The sequence below is a fragment of the Coptis chinensis genome, chromosome 9 (genome assembly GCF_015680905.1).
Source record: "Coptis chinensis isolate HL-2020 chromosome 9, ASM1568090v1, whole genome shotgun sequence".
Lineage (NCBI taxonomy): Eukaryota > Viridiplantae > Streptophyta > Magnoliopsida > Ranunculales > Ranunculaceae > Coptis > Coptis chinensis.
The window spans coordinates 70,077,486-70,086,096 of record NC_141464.1 but is presented as its reverse complement, the minus strand read 5'-3'; the positions used below and the strand labels follow the sequence as shown (position 1 = coordinate 70,086,096).

Here is an 8,611-nt window from a genome sequence, read left to right as displayed (position 1 = left end):
TCTCCCAATATACCTAAACTACTTGACCAAGAAAAATAGATATAAGGTACTATACGAATCTACTTCCGAGACTTCTAGCTAGTGTTGTTGCGTGCCAAGCATTTTTTTGAGATACCCAATTAAACGAAAACAATCAGTCAAAAGGATATCGTGTCAGAATTAAGTGCTTTCTACTGCTACGTCAAAGCCAATAATAATCACACAACTTTTTCTAGTAAGAACATAAGATAACCATCCACGCCTATGAATAGTTTTAGCCAGTAACTCAATTTTTGTTAATATCATTTGTTTTTCTTTAATTGATCATATAATCGACTACCAATCAAGTAGACAAAGAGAAGGTTAAGAATCCGATCAAAAATTTACTTTAGCATATATATAGCATGGTCAATTCATCTGTCTCCCCTTATAGTTAGTATAGTGGAATTTAAGGGAAACTCATGAGTTAATTAGTGCTTGGCCACCGTGAGGAACAACATAAACAAAGTTTTGAAGAGGCAAATCTTATGGGATAATGCGTTGTAGAAGAGCCAATAACTGATTTTCCTATTTCACTTTTCAAGTGAACTGGAGCTTTCATTTCCTTTCTCATTGTTCTTTTCTACGATAAAATAGAAGATGTTGTATCCCAAAACGACTTAAGACGACTTAAGCAGACTTAAGGTATCCCAAAAACATGAGTGTTGCTTTTGTTCGCATGGTTTTGATCTATTCCAGCCTCTTATATCTATTCCAGCTCATGCTTTCTATTTGTTCTTATTCAAAACTCTCAAACTCTCTTTAGGAAATAAGAACAAAATTCAATGCATAAACTAAGAACATAAACAATATGATAGAAAGTTGTTACTTCTAAACATCTATGTGACTAACTTTCACATCATACTCAATAAAAAATATAAAAAAATGCCAAACCAAACCAAGTTATGTACTACTGTACTGTCAACAATCTCACATTTGCTGAAGTATCACCTGCAGTGTATAATACTAAAGAAGAGTACTAATTCTCATTGTTTTCTTTTTTTATTCTGAAACTGTTATTTTCCTCTTTGTTGCTTTTGTCCTTGTTTTGGTTTTTCTCAATGTCTTTCATTTCTTTAATTTTTTCTTCGAGACAATATATCTTATCTTTGTTGTGTTTATCATCAACCAAACAATCTAGCATAATATTTCTGAGACAATATATCTTATCTTTGTTGTGTTTATCATCAACCAAACAATCTAGCATAATATTTCTGAGACAATATATCTTATCTTTGTTGTGTTTATCATCAACCAACCAATCTAGCATAATATTTCTGATGACGTCAAGTTGATTCTGTTTCTCTTCAACCTTTTTTCTTTTCTTCATAAGTTCTTTGAAATTGAAGTCTTCAATTTCTATATCACGTTCATCCTTTATAAACTGTATTGTGTGAAAAGTTGTTGAATCCTCTGCTTTTGCAACAGAATATGTAGTGCTTCTATTAATTTTTTTAACTACGACATCTTTATTATTAAAGAATAAGTCTTTTGGTACCTTTAATGTTACAGTGCTTTTGAATCGTCCATTCTCTAATTCTGTGTTGTAGACCGGATCTTGTTGAATGTTAAGTCTTGCTTCTAGAATTTCCTTTAGCAATTTTTTTTTTACATAAGCTGTAATTTTCATACGTCATTATCTGCAATATACATAATAAAATTTATAAATTCTTTATCCAATACTATTTAATATAACAAAAAAAAAAAACTTAATCAATATGAAATGAACTCAGAAAAGAATTGTAAATAATGGAGAAGAGGAAGAAAGTAGGCTACCTGGTTTTTCGATATCTGTAGTGCAATTTTTTTTTTTTTTTTTTTTGTACATATATAGGAGATAAGGCATGATTTTGTAGGATTCTAATTTAGTTTTGTATATATCTTAAATTAGTTTTTTTTTTTTCAAACTTCTACGTGTAGGAGAAAAGGCATGATTTCGTAGGAGGCTCAATTAAAGCATGACACACCAAACTTTTAACAGATTTGACATCACATAGAGATAGACAAAAAATTTCCATTGGCTCACTACTACACCTAGCTTATTTATATTCACCCGAAAAAAAATAACCACTCATTCAGCTGAAACAAAAATTAAGATACCCAATTGCTAAAAAAATTGTAAAATAAATAATCTTTATGTAGAAATGGGACTAAATTCAAAATTCCAAAATGCTTAAAATAAGTGAATATTAAACAAAAAAGTGGAAAAAAAATTGACAAAAGAGAGGGGTTATGTGAAAATCATGCATTTGCTTGAAATCGAAGGTTTATTTCAAGTTCCAATTCAACAGAGCTTTTTTTACATCAAACCCAATATGATGTAAAGCAAGATGCTTGGAAAGTTTTCTTTGTTGACAGAAAGCAGTTTATATGGGATTCTAGGGAAGATAATGAAGAAACCTTAAATTCATCATATCCTTTGCCAATTTCACATGATTGGGTCTGCCTCTGTTTCTCTTTAATGGGGTTTTTCCAATTTTACTTGCCCTTGCCCGAGAGAGATTTGAAGCATCTATGCTTTTTGGAGAGAGTTTGGTGATTTTTTTTTTTTTTTTTTTTTTTTTTTGGGATAGTATAATGTTTATTTGTTGTTATTATTTTTTTACTTTGAGGAGGCCATAGAAAATTAAGAATAGATTAGGGAGAAATAAGCAAATGCATGGAATGCAATTTAGAATATGTAGGTGAATTGGGTTAATACCTTGTTCAATAAGTTGTTCATCCAAATCTTTGGCAATATGTTTCAGAGTGGTCCTTGTCAATAATTCCCAAAATATATGAAACTGATGAACCTTACCAGGATAGAGATGTACCTTATTGAAATGCTCATACTGGCGATTACCCAAACCAAATACACCGAATGTGAGTTGTTAGTATTACCACAAATTGTCAGAGTGCTTAAGAAGGTACGACTTATGAGAATTCCATGAGATACGATAGACTTTATCTAGTATGTTCAATATTTACCTGAGTAAACCACTTGTGAAATCTTGCAGTATTATTTGTCGGCTCACCATCGCCATATCTAAAAATTTAGGCAAAATTGTGTATGTGCACCTCAATTAGTAAATTAAAAATGACATTTGGAACGAAAAAAAAAAAAAAAAAAAAGAAAGAATACAGTTTCATCAAAAAATTAGCACAATAAGGATTTAAGGTTACGTAGCCACCATGAAAAATGCCAACGTCTCTTTCTTTAATCATCATTAGCTGTCACAAAAATCCTCATAGATATCATCATTAGCTGCATAATCATCCTAACGAAAATACACATAATTAAAGCATGACACGCCAAACTTTTAACAGATTTGACATCCCATAGAGATAGACAAAATACATGTAAGACATACCATGTCAACTATTCTGACAACTGTTTTTTCGTAGCTAGCCTTAATCTCTTCTGCCAATGCCTGTCACAAAAAGTGATTCAACAACATATACATAGTATTATTCTTAATATTTAAAATTTTATGCATATGTAATTAGAATCTGTATTTTAACAACTGTCCAAAAATATATCGATCTATTTCCATTACTATAGTCTCACTATCAAGATTTTGTTTGATCTTATACTTTTGTGCAGATTTCATTAAAGCCATAGAGGTCACTATTTCATCTGAGAGTTATTTCATGAAAAGAAGAGAAAAGATGAAGGAAATTACTAAATCACATGAGAAAACTTAAGTGTCTTTTTTTCCACTCTAATAAAATGGCTAATGTAATAATAGGATTTTTCCCCTTTGTGTTACTCAACAGATGAATTAGTCTCACTTTCTCAAATCTCATGCATTCTTGATCCTCCCATGCCATTTGGTGCTTCTCTGGCATGGGCAATTTTTAAAAGCTAGTTGGTATTTGACGAAACTTTTTCCGTATGGGACATTCTCAAAATTTTAGATTTTCTTAGGTGCAAGACAGTACGAACCAGGGGGGAAAATTTTAAAAGCTATGGTATGCAATTTTATGGGAATAAATTAATTTGTGTAAGTACTGATCAAGAAAATGACTATGCATGGTGTGTTGCTCGAGATGATTGCTTACCAGTGTTGTCCAGGATGGATGCGCCAAGCGTACTTCTTAGCTTTCTTAACCAGCTTTCCAGATATATGTTGCCCGTTAACCGAAAAATTACATTTCTCATTCTCACCTGTTTCGTTAGATTTCGAAAAGTCTTTAAAGCTCTTCTTGATGAGGCCAACGAAAAATGATTCACCGCCCTTACTGACCCTTGGATGATCTTCTTTGGACACCTCCCCAGAGTCCTGACACATCGTGGCGTTTGAATACTCATTGATTTGCTATTCGATTTGCTAATAACAAAAAGTAAAGAGAAGGCCAATCAAGTTTAAATCAAGTACTAAAAATTAGAAAATAACAGTCGACTTACATATGCCTATATCCAAAAAGTATTATTAAACAATTTCAATGGAAGTCTGACATATTGAAGTCGGGATAGTATTTTCCCAAACAAAAGATGAACTGAAATTGGGATGGTATTTTCCCAAACAAAATATGAAGAATAACTTTTGTTTGAGTTTTGGAAAAAGGTGTGATTCGATTGGTTTTAGATAGTGTAACCGCGGAGGTAGTGTATTCATCTCTTTTTTTTCTCATTTTTTTTTCAATTCTTGCTTGGTAGGAAAAGGGAAGAAGATAAGAGACAATCGTAGTTTGAGGAGAAAAGTTAGGTTTTGGGTAGAATTTGGATAAGGTTTATTTACTTTGTTATTATTATTTTTTTAATTTGAGGAGTCCATAGAAAATTAAATATAGATTAGGGAGATTTAAACAAATCTGAGGAGGTGTCACTAATTATTATTCCATCCGATTTTTTAAGAGCCAATCATATTGCTCGAGGTGCAAAATGGAGTGATATAATGAAGAGAGAGAATGTGCGCGAGCTTTTATATATCTATTCTAGAAAGTCCCGGTTTTTAATTAGTTGCACCAAAAAAAAACTTAGCCAAAACTTTCTTTCAAAAAGGGTTCCGAAAAACAACTCAAACTCCGAATGCCCTTTAAACGTTGGGGCATTCCGATAATTTGCAAAAAAAAAACAATTATGCACCAAACAACCCGACTCTTCTTATAACAAAGAAAACACTTTCTTTCTTCATTCTAAGAGTGTGTTTGTTTTGAAGGAAAGGCAACGGAAAAGAAAGTAATACTTCTGACCATCCCATCTCCTTTTTCCCATATACGACCGTCTGAAAAATTGATCTACTTCTGTTCTTCAAAATAATCCAATCCTTTCCTGTCGCGCTTGGAATTCTGAAAGTCAAAGAGGAGAGAGTCAATTCTGAATTTTACATTTCAATTTTAAGGATCATTCTAATTTCAGAGCACTTCTATTTCATCAATTGTGATTCACAACTTCCCGTTTCGAGCGCAATGGTATGGTGTTATACCCATTCCTCTTAAATTAAGTTTTCTATTTTTTTACTTTGAACACATGCTCTTGAGATAGTGTTGTTGAACAAAAACGGCTTGCTTTTTTGTAATCAAACGTTTTTACTTTTAGTGTTCGCTTATGGCAAAAAGAAATACCCATACTCAATTATTGCCTGATCTTCTACATATGGGTTTCCTCCGTCCTTGGGTTTTTATTCATAGAGGTGGAAGCAGATTGTTATGTATTTATCTTATTTTCCATTGCTGATCGATCCAATTAATGCACAAACATGTTGGTAATCATTGCTTGAATATGTGTAATCTCTTCCATTTTTTTTTTGTCGTTGCCATCCCTCCTTTATTTAATTAGGAAGTTTTTTTTATTAAATGCTTATTTTATGTTTATGTCTTCTCACCAGTTTTCGATTTTGCCATTTATCAATGTTTGGGTAACATCGATCTCTGAATTTTCTGATTTTCTTCTCATTAGCTTCTTAAATCTTATTCTTTTTTCCCGGTTTTATGGTGCTCTAATTTTCTAAGTAATATGGATAACATATAATGAGAAGTGCTGAACGGCTTCATAGACATCAGCAATGGATCCCTGAGAATGAACAGCGGTGACATACCCGTATGATTAGGGATAGAAATCGCTATCACCAGCGTGTAAACCAAACTGAAGGTACAAAACTCTACTACTCTGTAATGGCCTTTCTTATTAAAAAATTATTTAGTTTTACTTTTTTCTAACATACATTTTATTTTTAAGGATTCATTATGCTTCTGATGTTGGATTTCATGTAACCATAAGAAAAATATTTTTTAGGGTTAAAATTGAATTAGTGAAACAGTATAAAGACACTAATAAGAAGTCCATATTAGATGTAGTCATGTCTCAAACAAATATTGAAATTTTCTAATGTTTCCCATCATTTTTAAACCTCACGCGCAAGTACAACCATTGCTTTCGTTATAATAGATATATGCATTTTAAAAAAAAAATCCTCTCATGCAGGATTGAACAACAATTCTACAAATCCTATCAGGATGCGTCTTTTATATATTCGCCGGCAAGCAAGGAATAGGAGTTCTCAAGATACAGACATATTACACGATGTTACAACTAGAGGTGCAAATTTATCATCAAATTTTTCTCTATTAATTATCTACATTATAATTTAATGCATGTTGGTCTTTATAGTTTGCTAACACAGTCTATCTACGTTTTGTTACTTAGTTCACCACATTCAAAGCTCAAATACATTGTTTACGCGTATAGCATCAACGCAAACTTCTAGGATTAGCAAAGGGTTTTATAGATGCGCGAGAAGATTCATTCTGGATCATAACTTTACCCCTTACATGATACCCACTCCGACTAGCTATTTGTCAATATTGTGGAGCAAAAAGATTTATTCATGAAACCCCATAAATTTGTTGTTCTAAAGGTAGAATAAATCTTCCAAGGCCAACAGCACCTGATGAACTAAAATAGTTGTTTCTTGATCAAGGTGAATGTGGACAACATTTTAGAGAAAACATACATTCTTACAATCATATTTTTTTCATTTACTTTGATGGGTGTTGACCTGGATAAAAAAATTGCAAGTGGTAGGGATGATGTTTTTTCATATCGTGCTCGGGGTTCTATTTATCATAGAATAGGGAGCCTCTTACCAACACCTGGTAGCAAACCTAGATTTTTGCAACTGTATATCTTTGACACTTATCATGAGATTGAAAATTGTCATGCTGAAAATGAAAATTTAAATATACACATTATTTCTAAGATAAAATCTAACTTGGATAATTGCAATAATCCATTTGTAGGTGCGTTTAGACAAATTGGACAGAGGGATGACTTACAACAATGCAGACTAATTATTAAAGAGTTGAAAATTGATCGTAGGGAACACACATTGCCAACAGAATCACAAGTTGCTGCTGTCTTGATTGGTGATAATGATCCAAAAATATTGGAACCAAGAGATATAATAGTTCAAACACAAACAGGTCATATTCGTCCAATTCCAGACACCGCAGGATATTACAATCCATTGCAATATCCTCTTTTATTGTCATTTGGTGAATATGGGTGGGACCTGAGTGTACATCGTAGTAGTACAAGAAGAATTAGTTGTCGCGCTTACTATTCTTATATTCTTCAGGTAAATATAAACTTCTTCTTTGCTTTTTGCAATATTTTACTGTCTTCCCTTTTTAAAATCAAATTCATTTTTATAATTATAAATAATTCTTTCATTATATATTCCAGATTTGTCCTTGCAAGGTATCTTTGTTCCTTCTTAGTTATCGCCTTCTTCAACAATTTGTTGTTGACATCCGTGTAAAAATAGAAACAATGACACTCAGATATTATCGTGATAATCAGGCAAACATTAGAGCTGAATTGTATCAAGGTTTACAAGATGCTCTAAATTCTGGAGAAACCAATGCAGGTATGACACTTTTTGTACAGTTTTCATATTGATTTGTTTTGTTATGTTATAGTTACCTAATATATTTAATTGTGATAACTAGGCAATATTGGTAGATGAATGATACTTCCATCCTCTTATACTGGTAGTTCACGTGATATGCATCACCGTTATCAAGATGCTATGGGATTAGTAAGGAGGTACGGAAAACCTGATTTATTTATTACTGTTACATGCAATCAATCTTGGTCCTCAATTATTAGAGAGATAGATGTTGGTCAGTGTACACAAGATAGACCTGATGCAGTGACTAGACTATTTCATTCATTGTTAGAAGAATTAAAAGATGACCTATTTCGCAAGTATACATTAGGTAGGGTTATTGCACAAGTTCATGTTATAGAATTTCAAAAATGATGACTGCCCCATGCTCATATATTGCTCATCCTTGATGAAAATGATAAAATAAAAAATCCTCAAGATATAGATGAAATAGTATCTGCTGAAATTCCTGATCCTAAAACTGAGTCTGATTTGTATAATGCAGTTGTAAAGCATATGATGCATAATGCATGTGGAATTACAAATATGAATGTTGTTTGTATGAAAGATAGACGTTGTAAAAGTGGATTTCCATAAGCATTTGCTTCCGTGACTTCACTAGGTATGGATTCATATGCTGCATATATGAGACGTGATAATGGGAGGCATGTCCCTAAAGGAAAACATACACTAGATAATCATTAGGTAATTCCATACAATCC

At 32.3% G+C, this 8,611-nt stretch overlaps 1 long non-coding RNA gene across 3 annotated transcripts; it reads right to left on the bottom strand.

The window, feature by feature from the left end:
• Positions 1-487: 487 nt before the first annotated feature.
• Positions 488-4,691, bottom strand: LOC147477710 (uncharacterized). 3 transcript variants are annotated; one of them, XR_015209342.1, is made up of 5 exons: positions 4,406-4,691; positions 4,060-4,328; positions 3,189-3,428; positions 2,986-3,043; positions 488-2,849 (listed from the first exon to the last, which is right to left on the bottom strand). It is a non-coding gene; the product is annotated as an uncharacterized LOC147477710 (long non-coding RNA). The 3 variants fall into 3 exon arrangements; XR_015209341.1 differs by having other exon boundaries at positions 488-3,043; XR_015209340.1 differs by lacking the exons at positions 488-2,849; positions 2,986-3,043 and having other exon boundaries at positions 3,116-3,428.
• Positions 4,692-8,611: the final 3,920 nt, after the last annotated feature.